This window comes from Octopus sinensis, linkage group LG18 (assembly GCF_006345805.1).
Source record: "Octopus sinensis linkage group LG18, ASM634580v1, whole genome shotgun sequence".
Lineage (NCBI taxonomy): Eukaryota > Metazoa > Mollusca > Cephalopoda > Octopoda > Octopodidae > Octopus > Octopus sinensis.
In genome coordinates, this window is record NC_043014.1 from 23,287,524 (window position 1) to 23,305,111 (window position 17,588).

General features: G+C 36.0%; 1 protein-coding gene and 1 long non-coding RNA gene across 4 annotated transcripts in view; one reads left to right on the forward strand and one right to left on the reverse strand.

The window, feature by feature from the left end:
- The window catches only part of LOC118766916, a 16,647-nt gene extending 3,769 nt beyond the window's left edge, over positions 1 to 12,878 (reverse strand). The window contains exons 1-2 of one of the 2 annotated variants that reach the window (XR_005002821.1): positions 12,869 to 12,878; positions 3,433 to 3,434 (exon numbers count right to left, since the gene is read on the reverse strand). This is a non-coding gene — a long non-coding RNA (uncharacterized LOC118766916). The remainder of the gene's footprint in view (positions 1 to 3,432; positions 3,435 to 12,868) is intronic. The other variant, XR_005002822.1, reaches the window with a different exon arrangement.
- LOC115221730 (cell adhesion molecule-related/down-regulated by oncogenes) overlaps positions 1 to 17,588 on the forward strand; it is a 400,560-nt gene that overhangs the window by 221,044 nt on the left and 161,928 nt on the right. The window lies entirely within an intron of this gene.

Sequence of the window (17,588 nt, forward strand, 5' to 3'; positions counted from 1 at the left end):
AAACCTGCCATACACAGGCAACTTCAGCTTTATATATATATAGATAATTGGTATGTGTTCACAAAGTCCAAATGATTAATACATAAAAACCCTCCAGGCTACATCCCGAAAATTCATTTCTTTGCCAAATTTCTACAATGTTTACGGCGATTCATTTTTATATCTTGATTTTTTTATTTTTCATGCAATTTATGCATGCTTGCACGTGTGGTGAACACAGTTCATGTCAAACAGCTGACTGAGTAAAGTTCACTATTTAATGCATGGGATAAGGCTTAAACAAACACATTATCGATTTTTGCACTTGTGAGATGAATTTCGGAACAGAAATAGCGCAGTTCAATTTTCATTCGCCTAAATTTTAAGTGACCCATTTTTGGTGGTTCTACTATTTGTTAGCTAGGAGGAGATGTGCCAGGAAGTTAAACACAGACACACGCACAGATACAGACACAGACAGACAAAGTTAAGTTTTACATATATATACAGTCAAATTCCCATTTAATGAAAACTACACGAAGGCTAAAAAGTGAATTTAACAAAAATTTTAAAATATAGTAAAGAATGATGTATTGCTTGTGGTAATACCATGCACTCATTCCTTTGATTTAAACTATAGTTATGGTTTTAAAAGAAATATGATCAAAATTTTTATTATTTTCTTCTAAAAAAAAATCAGTTATCTTGACTGATTTCCTTTTTTTTTTTTTCATTTCGAATAAAATTCTCCTCAAGACAGCAGCTTGTTTCGACTCTTTCTAGCTTTTCAAGATGATAAACTGCATTGGAAGAACCAATTTTTTTGCTTTCCTTTGTTTGATTTTCCGATTCATCAAAAATTTCGGGCTCATCATTGATAACAAGGTTCTCTATGAAAATTTCACCTTGTAAATGATTGTCAGCATAGACAGGTAGAGTTAAATTATCATAGAATGCTGTTTCTTCTTCATCAGTTTTGATTGAATTTTCCCTAATTTCCATGTTTCTGGCCAGCATTTCAGTACTTTTATTTGTTCCTTCCCAATTTTTGAAGACATGATTAAAACAATTTTTTATTGTAGCAACTGAAACAGAATTCCATGCCTCAATCATAAGGGGAAGAGCATTGAATAACTTGAATTTCTTAATCTGATCAATGAAATTAATATCTTCCTTGTTTATCTTACTTAAATTCCTTTAGAAAATCTTTAAAAGAATGAATAATACCTTGATCAATAAGGCTGTATTTTTGATGTGCAATTCACCGGCAAATAATGTAGTTCTATATTGCTAAAATTGATATCGATGTAATGAACAGCAGCATTATCAAGCAAAAGAAGTATTTTCCTATTATCTGTAACCATTTTTTATAAAGCCTTTTTAACCAATCTCTAAATTAAAAACCGGTCATCCAAGATTTTCCACTATGAGTATATTCTAGTCCCAAAGCCTCCATGTTAATATCCTTAAAACCCTGCAGAGATTTGAATTTACTGGTTATGAGAGGCATTATTTTCCCACCAGTTCTATTCACACTGAAAAGTATTGTAATGCGATCTTTGAAAATATTCTCGAGGCTCGTTCTTCTGTGTTGAGAACCAGTGTATTTTTGGGAGGATATTTATATAAAAGACCTGTTTCATCGCAATTAAAAATATCTTGAGGATAGTGTTTTGGGGATTTTTCAAAAAAAATCAGAGAATGAGTTATTTATTACAATGGGATTTTCTAGTTCTTCTCTGGAAATTGTCCTTGATTTCGCACCGAAATTTTCTTTAAACCATGTAATCCATGTTTGTGAAGCTTTAAAATCTTTGATTTGAAGACGATCTGCAATTTTAAGAGCCATAATCTTCAGCATATCATTTGAAAATTTGATCTTTTTTTCTGAATCCACTCATAAAGTGGAATGTGGATAGCTTTTGTAACATTTGGATTTACTAAACTCTTCTTTCCTTGGTGATCTTTTTTTTGCTTGCATTTGGATCTGTTCTTCAGAATACTATTAATAACTCCTATTGGCATTTTGAATTTCTTCTTCAGTTCCTCAGGTTCTTTTTCTTGTGATTCAACACTTCCAATTTTTGTGAATTGTAATTTTTTTCTTTTTGCTCTTTTTGTTATTTACTTTGGCACACATGGCTTTGGTTTATACAAAATTATATTCAAATTTAGAGAAAATTCTGATCTTCTTTTCAGTGCAATGCCCCAATTTTATGGAAAAAAGACCTGTATTTAACATTTAATTCGTTTTAAACATAAAAAAAACAAGATGTACTCTTTCTGTCAAAATATTTATCTTTACAAATATATATCTGCTATTTTTAGGATTACATCCCTAAGATTTTTTTTTTTTTCTCATGCGTTTGATATCAGCTGAATTGAATGCTGTGTTTTCAAATAGTCATGACTGACTGTTGTTTATGCAAATTTTGTAAAAGTCAATCTTGGATAGTTAAAACATCTTAATCACATTTTCTAAAACAAATTATAGTCTAGCCTGCTCATTCCTTAATGCTTGTTAATTTTAGGGAATGTTAAAACAAATTTATGGAACAAATACAACTGATATGCTTGCCTTCCATTTTATATTTTAGATTATCTATCCTTATTTATGAATAAAAAATAAATTTAAAGTGTTTCATGTTATATTTTACCACATATTATGGTATTTTGATCAAAATACTCTTCGATGAGGTTATTTTGTTGGGACCGGCAAAACAGGCTAATTTCCCGGTTGTGCCAGTGCTGTTCCTAGTGAAAGAGACACCCAGGCTATTTTGCCAATAAATATAAATAGTGTTTTAGAACTAAGTATATATTTTCAAAATAATAAATATATTATTAGTCATCTTTAATAAAATTACATATTCACAAAACAATAAACAATATTCATTCAGTATAGTCATGGAACTAACTATTGGAGTGGGAATCTATTTTACCAGTAAATATCAATAGTGCCACCAGTAAGTAAGACAAACATGCTTAAATAGTTTTATCATTATGAAGGCAGGTTAAAAATAACAACACAGATTTAACACAGAAGTGTTTTTATGTTCACCATCAATTGTTGTAAAACAATTAAAAATCTTTTCTACCATCAATTGTTAAAATCATGGTGTTCCTTGACAAAAATGCCATATTTTGCATAAAATATTTATTTTTCCAAATGATCTCCACTTTGGCACAAACTGTAAAACTAAGGCTTTCATATGCTATATACTATATAGTTCTGGGTTTTGTATATGTTGAGTAATACATTTTTAAAAGCACACACGGACTTTAGGGACACTATCAAAGAAAGTCATAATACATTTCCATAAAATAATGTTTTCTTCGGATTAACCTCCACTTTGACACAAACTTTAAAACTAAAGCTTTCATATGCCATATATTATATAGTTGTGGCTTTTGTATATGATGTTCAAGTCCTGCCTACACATCTCACACAACCACTGCACTGACGATCTCAAGGGCTCTACCTCAAATAATACTTCATTTACATGTTTACATATACTGCATTAAAATAAATGATCATTTAATGAATAAATTTATAAACTCATCTAACATATATCAGACTGTGAACTAACCAGTGTACATATTTATGTAATGCAGTACTAGTTGCACAACGGGCAAAATAGGCTATTTTGCCGGTCCTGGCATTGTAGCCTATTCAAATACTCTGGTCTTCTGTTTTATACAAATACAAATCATAGACATATCATTATCAAATATCAAATTTATCAAAAAATCCCCAAAATATTTCTAAAATTCCTTTTTTTATGTATTCATTATTCCAGTTATCATTAACTATCATCTATGTTGAGAGTTTATACACAAAACTTGTTAAATGGAATTTTCGTTAAACAAAATTTTTGTTAAATGAGAATTTGACTGTGTATGTATGTGTGTGTGTGTGTGTGTGTGTGTGTGTGCATGTGTTTAGGTAGGTAGGTAATTAATTAATCAATCAATTAATTAATTCAACAGTGAGAGAGATAAGTAGGTACATATTTATTTAATGCCTGAATTCCCGAGTGAAGAGTTATTTAAGGTAGACATTTACGGCCAGATACTCTTTCTGTCATCAATCCATACCTCTTTATCCTGGAAAATTTTTTTTTTATCTCCACAAGGCCCATGTGTGTGTGTCCACTGACATAATCACACATAAACATTTCCTAAGAGAGAAAGAGATATGTAACTTTGACATTTACACATTTACATGTTTTGTATACATACTCATAACATGTTGCCAATAATACATGCAAACACTATATCTATATGCATTCATATACATACACAAGTTTATGTGTGTGTGCATTAGCATGTGTAAGGACCTATATATATATATATATATATGGTATAGAACCAGTGTTTTCTTGGATGTAATCATCTCTTTATGAGGTTAATATATCCTCTATTTAACTTAAATAATTAACTTTTATTTATTTATTGCTTTAATAATAAATAAAAAGGACTACACTGGTAAAATGGAGAGTATTGAAATTGATACATCTTTAAAAGATACACCTATGCCAGCAAAGAAAGAATATACAAAGGCCCTAATAACAAACTATTGAATTCATCCATAGACTCCAATGGAGAGCTTTTCACTTTGACAAGAAATCTGATATACAAAATGAATTACAAATAGAGAAATGGAACACATAATCATAAACCTTACAACCAAGAAAATCCCACACCCTAATCGCCACCTCAAAGTATTTGAATGGGAATTATGGACTATAATTAAAAATATTAAATTTGTCAAGCATCCACTTAGAAGAAATATACACCAGAAAGGATTTAATAATGAACCTAAAAACCAAGGACGGAATTATTGTGCACACAGACAAAACAATCTATATAATCTTAATATTAGCAAATATCTTGAACTTCTCAAAAACGAAATCACAAAGAAATGTAAAATAGTAAACAAAAGTGTACTTAGAACAATTAATTTAGAAGCCAAAAGGATTACATGTAAATTCCATATTGATGATAGGACTGAACCATTTATTCCTATTTGACCTAGGATAACTTTGAAAGATAATAAGGATAGCTTCCAAACCAATCCTAGGGTTAGATTAATATGCCCAGGAAAGTCAGACTTAGGTAGATTAAGGAGAATTATTTTAGATAAATATATACCCATATTTAGAAATAAAATATCTCTTGAACTATGGTCTAATACTCAAGCAGCTATTAATTGGTTTAATAAGAATAAATATAAATTTTTACAAATAGACATTGATAATTATTATTCCTCTATCAACCCTATTCTACTAAAAAAATAAACCTTCTTTTTGTTAGAAATTATACTAACCTAGCTGCTTGAAATTTTATAATTAAGTTTGATAAGTATTGGACTGCTCAGAGATCTATTCAAAGTTGCAGAAAGTATATGGAGAGGAGTGTATGAGCCACATACAAGTTTATGAGTGGTTCAGATGTTTCCAAGATGGCCAAAAAAATGTTGATATTGACAAACGTTCTGGGTGACCTTCAACCAGCAGAACTGAATAAAACATTGCAGATGTACATACAGCTGTGAGGAGAAATCATTGAATCACCATCTGTGAGTTATCAGATTATGTGCAGATTAGTTACAGTCTAGTTCAGTCCATTATCACTGAAGATTTGGTTATGAGACACATGTCTGCCAAGTTATTGCTAAAATTTCTTTCAGCTGACCAAAGGAAAAAAAAAAATACTCAGGTTTTAGTTGCACAAGATCTCTTTGATTGTGTTGAGAACAATGCAAACTTTTTGAAAACTTAGCATAGACCTCTGAGCAGGTATCGCCAAGCTTTTGCCAAAATTTAAGCAGTTTCTCTGCTCAACTTTCTCTGTCATGGTCAATACAACAATCACACGCTACACATGTTCCTTCCAAGTACTGCTGTAAACAGTGGAAGTGAGCTAGAATGTTAAAACTTAGTGCGCATGCACTGCAGAGTTCAAGGTCAATCTTTGCCAAGCCGCTTCACTCTGCACTGCTTCAGCTGTGTTACTATGAAAACTGTCTGGATAGTTATTGATCAGAGTATGTATATAGATACATGTGTGTATATATATATATTTGTGTGTGTGCACGCATATATCAGTGTGTATGCTTATATATGTTTGTGTTTGTGTGTATATGTATGCAGGCAATTATAACTGTGAGTCTTTTTACCTTATAATTCCACACATATATTGTGAAACCGTTATGACTTGATATTTTTTTAAATGACTGGCCACAGTCAAATGACTGAAACAAAAGAATAATAAGGGTAAAAGAATATCTCTATATATATAAAACTGAGAATGTGTGCCTGTCTGTCTGTGTGTTTCCCTAAAACTTGAACTACACAACCAATTTCATTCAAATTTTACACATGCCTTACTTTTGTTAAAATGTCTTCGATGGAAGTAAGTCCAAAAATTAATTTCGCTGCAGCCGTCGGCAAGCGTGAACTCATTAAAATTAAAATGGAAGAAATACAAACCTATTTCGGAATGATCACCGACAAAGACGGTGAATCTAGGATAACACCACCAAACGAAATAAAAAATTAAATTAAAGAAAAGACTATTGTCTATAAAGTATACAATGTAGAGAAAAAAAAAGATTTGAACACCTGGAGGAAAGCACCATTCAAAAGTGTCTTGGTGCGACTATGAAAGATATCAAGTATCTAACCAGAGGCAATAAATTCGCCACAATAGAAGAAAGGTTCGAGTCAACAGAGTGTGCAAGGGAGTACTCGACTCGAACCTTGCAAAGTGGAAATATTTTATTTTTACCTTTATATCTGGGACGTAGGATGTCTCGGATAAAAATTAAAAATGTCCCCCCAGAAATAGAGGTAGGCTGGATTGTAGCCACACTTCTATACAAGAGGGAGGACAAGATACAATTGATCAAAATTGCAAGAGACAGGCCTACAATTCCAGTCTGTTATATATTTTGAGTATTGTTATCACTAGCGATATCAAGATATAACTTTGTATTTTGTATTTTATGTGTAGATGTATATATATAGATGTACATGTAATATGTACACATATATACATGCACTAGCACTATGAACCGTCGTTGCGGGTCATAATGCTAGTGTGTATATATATATATATATATATATATATATATATATATATATATATATATATATATATATATATATACATATGGCTGTATGTATGTATGTATATATATGTGTGTGTGTCTGTGTTCTCACATGTGGTAATGCGCACACACATGTATTATGTGTCTGTTTATGTAACATGTATATGTGCATGTTTGTACAGTGCATATGTATTTCTTTTCATTTATATGTGTGTGTTTGTGTGTATAATTTGTGTTTATTTGGTGAATGGGAGGATGTACTTTCTTCTTTGGATTCATACATTCACACATGTAGCTTTTCTAGGTGCAAACAGCTGCATAATTCAGATTGTTTGTTTTAAATCTTTCTTCCCTGCTATGCTGTGACAAGGCCAATGGGTAGGAGAAGGGCCATTACAGACACCCTATATCAACGCGTGTGTGTGTGTGTGTGTGAGAGAGAGAGAGATAGAGAGAGAGAGAGAGAGAGAGAGAGAGAGACAAAAAATTAGGGGTGGAGTTTGGAGAAGATAACTTTTATTGATCCCACCCCCTACTCTAAATAACATCAGGTTTTTATGACTTATATAGTAGTTGTTTGTAGAAGAAACAGTCTTTGCTTTGTTTAAGTAGTCCTGACTCTATTCAGAAACCCAGCCAATTGCTGGGTCATACATACACACACGCACACACATACACACATATTGTGTGTGTGTGTGTGTGTGTGTGTGTGCATATGAGGTTTAGTCAGACTCTTGTTGCTATTGACCCTTGAAAGGTAATTTTCCTAGCCTTCGGGGTTAATTGGGCTAATTAGTGATGATATTTTGTAGCTAGCCTAATTACTTCACAGAAGGTCTACCCATTTAATCTGCTACCTATTCAATCAACAAACATTGAGATGAGTTGGTCTCTTCAATCTTGAAAAGAAAAGGACAGTGGCTATTTTCATTGTAGATACACAGTGTCTGAAAATAGAAGGATAGAATCAGACTTGGGGTTGAATAACAGCAATTTAGCATATCAAATGGTATTTCAGTACTTTTCTATGTACATCTTATGCTTTCTGGTTCATATGTATGTTTGTATCAGTCATATTGTTTACAAATGCATACCACATATTTTGTTATTAATGATTCTTTTAGGAAGCTAATCTCATAAATATGTATGCGCATAGGTAGGTTGATAGATAATGCACACACACAGTTGTCTGGTGATCAGAAATGAGAATAACTCTTTCAAGCCTAGCCTTTAAGCTTTGGAAAACACACATATACAAAGTATATACTGAAAAGCTTTCTTTCATATTCAGTTTGGAACAATGATGTTCATAAGTTTGTTAATGTTTCTAGACCTTTTCAACCTCATCCTCTTAATGAAATGATAACAGTAGTGCCTTGTTACCACATGCCATAGTACCTTGTAAAGGATCATGTAAATAATGAGTGTACGGGGTGTTTTTGTTTTTTGTGGCACCAGCACTAAAGAGGTTGCCATTCAGTTTGCAAGGCTAAACTCACAATGAACTGAGTGAGGCGACATAGAGGAAGGTGGCTTTATGTGAGGTGATGAGAGGTTAAACTTTTTCTCTATGTTTCTGAAACAGAGTTTTCTGTTGACACACAAAACAAATGTGAAAGCCAATAGTTAGAATAGTGAAACAGTAGAATCTAGAGAAACTAGTGATGGTCTATGTTTGCAAATTATAGTACAAAAGACTTCTCTTAGTCATGGCTTAAAACTTTTTTTCTACTGCACTAACTTTCCTGTGTAGATTTTAGCAACAGTATTAGAAATTGTAAAAGAACAGCAACAGACAAAAGCAAGGAAAAATATTAAACAATTCAGAAGACTGAATAATGATTTTGAATGTGCAGCAAAGATATGAAAGTCGATTATTTAAAGGAGAAATGCAAACTGACTGGAGGAAATTAACAAAAAAGAAAGACTAGAAACCTCTTCAAGGAAATGTGTGGATAGGTTACCTCTAGAATCCAATTTCTAAAGGTTAACCTTGGACTATGTATTAAAGTACAGTTGCAAGTATATACAGAGATGTAAAACTTGGAAAATTTACACCTATGGAGTGTGAAGCAGAATGTGAAGAAAACCGGTGTATTAGACAACACCTGAAGTAGTAAAATATAAAGCATGGGTTCAGTTGACATTCTAATTGAACTTTTGAAATCAACTGATTAATATGATATTAAACTATTTACAAAACTTTGTCAAAATCTTTGGAAGACAAAGCAATATATATCCCCCATTCCAAAAAAGAAAATGCCCTCATATGCTATACAAGCAAAATTGTTGTAAGAATTATTAAAAACCAGTCTCAATTAATTTTGGAGAGGGGAATTAACTCCAGAATAAAGTTGTTGCAAGAAAGAAAGTAAATTGCAAGCTTAAGATGGTAAAACTGGAAATATCTAGAGAATATACTGCATAGTGGTTTACATGCTTCATTGATTTTAGCAAAGCTTTTGGTTGTGAAGATCATCAAATACTATGGACATGACTGAAGGGTATCAGTGCATCAGAGTATTTTAGTCCTTCTAATATGAAACCTTTATTCGATACAAGAAAATAAGATAGAAATATCAAATTGATATACTCAAAATGTGGTGCTAGAGAAGATCTTTGTTGGATATATTTTAGATGTAAAAAAGAAATTGATCACTGCTACAGAATGATAAAGTGCAAGAGTACTTTGGAAAAATTAATTATCAAAGATTAAAAATGTTTGGTCATTTAATAAGATTATACAGCATGGAAAACTTATATTTAGGAAAAAACTAAAGGTGGATAGATGGAGTGATGAAAGTAAGTGGGATTATATCTCTGAAATAACTTTATTTGTCTGTAAGAAATATTCAGAATTAAAAACAGTATATCCATAAGTTCCTCAGAAGCTTGAATGTAGCTTGTAAAAAGACTTGTGTGTGTAAGAAAATTATAGATTACAATTTCATCTTTTTTTATAATCACCCCACCCTTCTCCCAAATAAAATTTATGAATTTGTCTTTTTTAGCTGTTGCTTACCCCATGAGCTCTTTTCTCTGGCTCCAGTGAGATGCTTACATCCACATTGCTTTTTTTCTTTCCAGAGAGAGAGAAAGAGAACCAGTGATGATTGGCAGGGAGAGGGGCAATTCTTGGCGTTGCTCTGTTATTTACCTCCTGTTGCTATTACTGTTTTGATGTGAAGTATTATTGTCATCAAATATGTTTTTTGATACTGTAGATTGGGGGAGTATGATGAGAAGGGGGTTGTTATTTTTTTTCTAAAGATTTTTTTTTATTTTCCACTTATTTATTTTGTTTCACTCATTCATTTATTTTTCTTCTTTATAGTAACTACCCAGAGAACTTTCGGTTCAGGTTCCCATGCCATCTTCATCCATGTCTAGTTTTTTCCTCTCCCTCTTTCTGTTCTAAGTAACTCTGTACTATAAAAAATGTTTTTAAAAATACACATAAAAAAGGGTAATAATAAAATGGGCAATAAACTCTATGCTCCCTTTTTCACTTTTGATTATTTATACTAGCTTTTTTGCTCAGGTTTCAGGTTTTGAAGTTCCCTATTTAATAAGGAAGTCGATAGCTTAAAAGTGCAGTATCATCTTCATATTTTGGTATTAAAACTACTAAAGCTAATTATGAATCTTAATAGAAGTTAAATGAAGACAGGTTGGACATGAGTAAATGTGCAGTTTTATTAGAAAATTATTAATGGTTTGAGTGCTTCTAGCCATAATAATATAAGAGTTGTGAGGTTAAGAAGTATCATTGCTTGATCCTGTGTTTTACTCTTCCATTGAAATCTGTGCACAATTGAGCCTTTAACCCTTCTGTACTTAAACCATCCACATCCAGCCGAAATATGCTACCTGTTTTATGTACTAGCCATCCAGATCCAGCCGACTGCACTTACCCTTCAGTGCTGTTATAAAATATACAATCACATCATCATAATTTTAAAGCTACAAAATAATGCATGATCAGTTAAAAACAATGTGAATGAAAAAGCATTACTTTTGACAGGATGAAGAGACTCACTCACTATAGATTAAATACTCAGACACAAGTTAATGCCGACAGCAGCATTTGACAGAATAATCTGAATGCTAAAGGTTAAAGGTGTTTGACAACCAGACCAGGGAATATTGTTGGTTTGTTCACATCCCTCAGTCCACATGCTAAATGAATTTATCAAATTTATCCTAATCAGTAACTGTTGCTGAAACAAACCATCACTATTTACCTTGGAACCTGTATTTTACAATAGTCATTTTGAGAAAATGGGGTGCCCAAGTTCACCAAGCTGCACGTAGGATAGAACCTATTATCCTTTTTAACAGCAGCACTGAACAATTGTTGGGCTTTCTTTACACCTGGACCATGATAGATACACTAAACATATTTTCAGTACCAATCAATAATGGTTTCAGGAATTACAAAACACCCATTCCAAAATAAATTGAATCTACTCATGGGGTGGTAGATTTGATCAGTCACAATGACCATCTGGTCCTTGAGTATCTTTGGTAGAGTTGACACCTCTCACTTCTGGTAATTCAGTTAAGACAAAGGAAATTAAAAGATTGTAATGGAACTGGTTAATTCTTTATTCTCTTATTTACAAATGATGCACGTTGGTATATTGGTATCCACTTGGTTCAATATAGCAAGGCTGAATTTTAACATTTGTAAGATTCTTACAACAAATTCAGCAGCAACAGAGCAGGTCAAATTCTAAGCGTCTGGGACAGGAGAATGGCTGATCACACGTCAATAGCCCTGTCTCAAGTCAACGACGCTAAACAAGGAACGCGATAGAATTTTCTTCCCCAGTCTCTTGCGCATGTGCATGAGGGAACTTCCTTAGGCCTTTCCAGAAGGTTCCAGCTCCGCACACACACACTGAAGAATAACGTTGCATGTGTGCACACTGGAAAATGACGTCACTACAAAGGCTCCCCCTTGAGTGCAGAGCATGAAACAAAATTCCTTGTAGTGGCTTCAGAAAATAAGGTGGTTACCAAATCACCAAAATGGCACACAATATGACAAATCAAAACAAAATTTACAATATAAATAAGAATGCACCAAAAGGAAAAAAAATACTCAAATGAACAAATTTCAATAAGTATTGTAACTGTCACTGGGAAGACAATTGAGAATGTCAAATATAAATAGTCTTTGAAAGTTTCTTTGGCCAGTGAACAGTTCTGCCTTACCTCGTAACATAAGGTTTGTTCGAGGCGGGCTGCGACGACGAAGGTGATGTTGCCAATGTTGGTATTGATAAAGGTGCATGTGTAAATGGTGGTGTTGTCAAAGGTGCATGTGAAGGTTCAACGATGGTTGTAGCAGCGGTGTCATCAAAAGATGTTGACACCTCAAAATATGCCCTTTTAAGACGATCTACGGAGATGGTCTCCGAACGACCATTAATGTCAAGTTTTAATACTTTCGGCGTGTGGGAAATCACACGAAAAGGTCCTTTATAAGGAGAAACAAGAGGTCCTTTGACAGAATCATCACGAACAAAAACATGTGTCCAAGAATCAAGATCTAATGGCACATTAGGAGGATTTTGGTGTCGGGGACCCATAGGAGGAAGGGCAGAAAAATATCTGCGTAGTCAGGGCAACATAAGACTCTAAATTAAGAGACTGTGACTTGTCTGGCACCAACATCATACCAGGCAATGCCAGTGTGGTACCATACAAGAGCTCGGCAGAAGAAAAACCAAGGTCTGCTTTAATCGCAGTCCGACATCCAAGTAGGACGATAGGAAGAAATTCAGTCCACGGCTGTGGATTCGGCAAGGCACGCAACCCGGCCTTAAGTTGCCTGTGGAAACGCTCCACCATCCCATTAGAAGCGGGATGGTAACTAGTGGTGCGTATATGATGCATCCCCAGGATTTGTGATAACTCACGAAATAAAACCGCTTCGAATTGTCGACCACGATCTGTGGTTAAACTGGACGGTACACCATACCTAGAAATCCAATTAGACATGAAAGCTTTCGCAACAGTTTCAGCAGAAATGTCTGCTATAGGAATAGCTTCCGGCCAACGTGAGAAACGATCGATACAAGTTAAAATATATGAGAACCCGCGACTCACAGGCCATGGACCAACCAAATCAAGGTGGACATGGCGAAAACGGGCCTCAGGAGAAGAAAACTGTCCAAGTGGAGCACGGATGTGTCTATGGACTTTAGCACTCAAACACTTTAAACATGAGTGTGCCCAAGAGGTAATTGATTGTCGCATATTGGGCCAGAAGAACCGAGTAGTAACAAGCTTTACTGTGGCAGAGATACCCAGATGTGACAATGAATGAAGAGCATCAAAAACAGAATGTTGATGTTTCTCAGGTACTAACGGCCTGGGTGAACCGGTGGAGACGTCACAAAGAATAGAGCCTTCTGCTGAAGGGAGCGGACGGTAGGCAAATTTACAATTGATGAACTTGGGCGAAGTTAAATTCAATTCCACTAAAGGTGGTTGATCCTGCGAAATAGCAGTTACGTCAATTGCTGCAGGAGAGGAAATGGAATTGACAGGGAGTCTAGAGAGAGCATCAGCTGGGACATTCTCCTTCCCTGGCACATGTCGAATGTCACTTGTAAACTGAGATATATAATCCAGGTGACGGAAAGCATGAGCGGAGAGTTTGTCCGTTTTAGAAGATCGTGCAAACGTAAGGGGCTTGCGATCATTGTAAATCACAAATTCTCGTCCCTCAAGCTGGTGCTGAAAATGTCGAACTGACAGATAGATTGCTAGTAACTCTCGATCAAAAGTACTATATCTGCGTTCAGCAGGCTTTAGCTGGCAAGAAAAGAAAGCCAAAGGTTTAGTTTCACCATCTACGGTGTGCTGCAAGACAGCGCCAACTGCAGAATCTGATGCGTCCACAGATAAAGTAAGTGGAGCATCAGGAGCCGGATGTGCTAGAACAGGAACTGAAGCTAGTTCCTTTTTAACTAACTCAAAGGCAGACAGTGCTTCAGCTGAAAAAGTAAGAGGGGCATCCTTTTTAGAATTGCCCTTTAGCATCTGTGTTAAAGGAAACAACTTGTCTGCACACCGGTTTATGAAGCGTCGATAGAAATTAACTATACCCCAAAAATGGCGAAGTTGACGCAAAGAAGAAGGTGGTGCAATGCACTGAATTGCATCGACTTTAGACGAGAGAGGTTTGATTCCACTCAAATCAATACAATGACCGAGAAAATCAAGAGATGATTGCCCAAAAACACACTTGTCTGGATTAATGCGAACACCATAGTCGCGAAGACGCTGAAAAGGCTGAGACAAGTGCTGGAGATGATTTTCATGCGTTCATAGTAAAGTACACGCACACTGAAGAATGACGTTACGCACACGCACACTGAAGAATAACGTTGCGTGTGCGCACACTGGAAAATGACGTCACTACAAGGTGTCTGGTTAGTTAGGGCTTCTTGTTTATATTTCACAATGTCTATTAATTTCTGTACATAATCTAGATTTTTTTTACTTAAGCACATGATTTTATATATAACTCCTACAATATAATCTTTCATTAGTGATAGTTCTCAATGTTATTTATTGTATACTCAACCTTTGTCATTGGTTCCCATCCATGACAAAATCAACATTAATATTGCATCTGCTTAAGATGGCAAGCTGGTAGAATCATAGGTTCAGGTATGGCTGTGTGGTAAGAAGCTTGCTTCCCAACCACATGGTTCCAGGTTCAGTCCCACTGTGTGATACCTTGGGCAAGTGTCTCTTACTATAGCCTCAGGGCAACCAAAGCCTTGTGAGTGGATTTGTTCTGAAACTGAAAGAAGCCTATTGTGTATATATATATCATCATCATCATCATCATCATCATTTAGCGTCCGCATTTCCATGCTAGCATGGGTTGGACGGTTCATCTGGGGTCTGGGAAGCCAGAAGGCTGCACCAGGCCCAGTCTGATCTGGCAATGTTTCTACGGCTGGATGCCCTTCCTAACGCCAACCACTCCGTGAGTGTAGTGGATGCTTTTTACGTGCCACCGGCACAGGTGCCAGACGAGGCTGGCAAACGGCCACGATCAGATGGTGCTTTTTACATGCCACTGGCACAGGGGCCAGGTGAGGACACACACACACATGTGCATATGTGTTCATCATCATCAGCAACATCACTTAACGTCTGTCTTCCATGCTAGCATGGGTCTAACTATTTATAAGTATATATACACACACACATACATCTCCATCCATCTTCATTACCTATTTCTGTGAGTGATGTTGGGAGTAGAGTCCTAGAGTGTTAAGCAAAGTTAACCAAAGCCTTGGATGTTATGGAACCCTCTCACTAGCTGTATCCTTAGTTCTTCTACTGGTGCGTCTTGCTCGTAAAATCTGCCCTGCATTTTTTTCCTTAGCCTAACCACGCATACACAGCACTGGAAGTCTAACCTCTAAATATATGATACACTGGCACTTTATTGTTTAAAATGACAATTGTTCCAGTTGATCTCATCAATGGAACAGCCTGCTTCATCATCATCATCATCATCATCATTGTTTAATGTCCGTTCTCCATGCTAGCATGGGTTGGACGGTTCGACCGGGGATCTGGGAAGCCAGAAGGCTGCACCAGGCTCCAGTCTGATCTGGCAGTGTTTCTACAGCTGGATGCCCTTCCTAACGCCAACCATTCCGTGAGTGTAGTGGGTGCTATTTACGTGCCACCTGCACAGGTGCCAGGCTTGGCTGGCAACGGCCATGATCGGATTGGTGCATTTTACGTGCAACCGGCACGGAAGCCGGTCAAGGCAGCGCTGGCATCGGCCACATTCAGATGGTGCTTTTCACGTGCCACCGGCACAGGGATCACAACTGCAGTTTCCATTGATTTTGATGTTGGTGTAGTCATCAGATGAGGTTCGATTTCGACTTCGCTTGCCTCAACAGGTCTTTGTGTGTCCGTGCAAGTGGCTGAGTACTCCACAGACACATACCTTTAACATAGATTCTCAGGGTTTCAGCATGACAAAAATGAGTTTTACCTCTAAATACACAAACACATATATGCTACAGTGTAGAGGTGACCCTTTAGTTCTACAACAGACAACCTCCCTAGTGTTGATAGTGTGATAAGATGCCACTCATCATCGTTTAACGTCTGTTCTCCATGCTAGCATGGGTTGGACGGTTCGACCGGGGATCTGGGAAGCCAGAAGGCTGCACCAGGCTCCAGTCTGATCTGGCAGTGTTTCTACAGCTGGATGCCCTTCCTAACGCCAACCACTCCGTGAGTGTAGTGGGTGCGTTTTACGTGCCACCTGCACAGGTTCAATCGTGGAGCTTAGGTGTTTCGCTCATAAACACACACATCGCCCGGTCTGAGATTCGAAACCGCGATCCCTCGACCGCGAGTCCACTGCTCTAACCACTAGGCCATGCACCTCCTCTGATCATAAAAATCACGAAATACACAACAGCACTGAAGGTCAGTTTTCTCTGTAGGCATGTGATGTAGAGAACATCAATGCCACCCCAGAAAAACTGATGTAACGTTACGGTGATGACCATATATGGAAATAACAGTCACATCATGATGATGAGAGTGTGGACAAGCAGATCAAGAGAATGTTGAGTGACTGAATCTGACAGGTTGCTGGTTTTAATCTAGCTATCAGTAGTGAAGTGCTAATTCCATGATCAAGACACTTAGATCTCAAATATCTAAGTCCATCTGGCTGTAAATATGTAGTATAAGGTTTCTTTAGCTTGAAGTGTTGAGTTGAAGCTAATGTGATATAGAACTACCCTTGGATAGTTGCCAGTTACTTGTGTGTAACATTCTCAAAAGCTGTGTGTTCAATCTAAATACACAAGGACACACTAGCAGTAGATTTGGACATGTAACCTTTATCCATCTATCTGACCTTTGACATGATAGAAGGTCAACAGTGAAAACCAAGAAGTCGTTGTTAAATCTACCTACATAGAAGAGACGTAGGACTTCTTGAAGGGGGAAGTTAAAAAGAAAGACTACTTACGCATGGCACAATTAAAGGGTGTTGACAGACCCTTGTTCATGATTATAGTACAATCTTCAGGAGCACCCACATGTTCCACTCGGATCTTCTCAATCCTTTTGAAAAAAGACAGCTGCCGTTTCTTCTCCTCATCAAACAATTCATTTTGTCTCTTCCGGATCTCAGCTGGGCTCTTCTTTTGGGAGCAGTAGGTCTGATAGCGATTCAGTCTTTCACAAAGCTCTTCCAACATAATAATACTCCGTAGCTTGATTTTCATGACCCACAACTTGAGTGGCCAGTGGCATGTTTGATCTTTTCAAAATTAATCTTTCTGAATGCTAAATGTTATCAGCTGAAAAAGTTTGCACTCTTGCAATGAGGAAAGAGAGGGGAATGAGAAGAACAACATCTGTGACTGATTTTTTCTTGGAAACATGAATAGTAGTTGGTATCACTATGAATTTTTTAAAA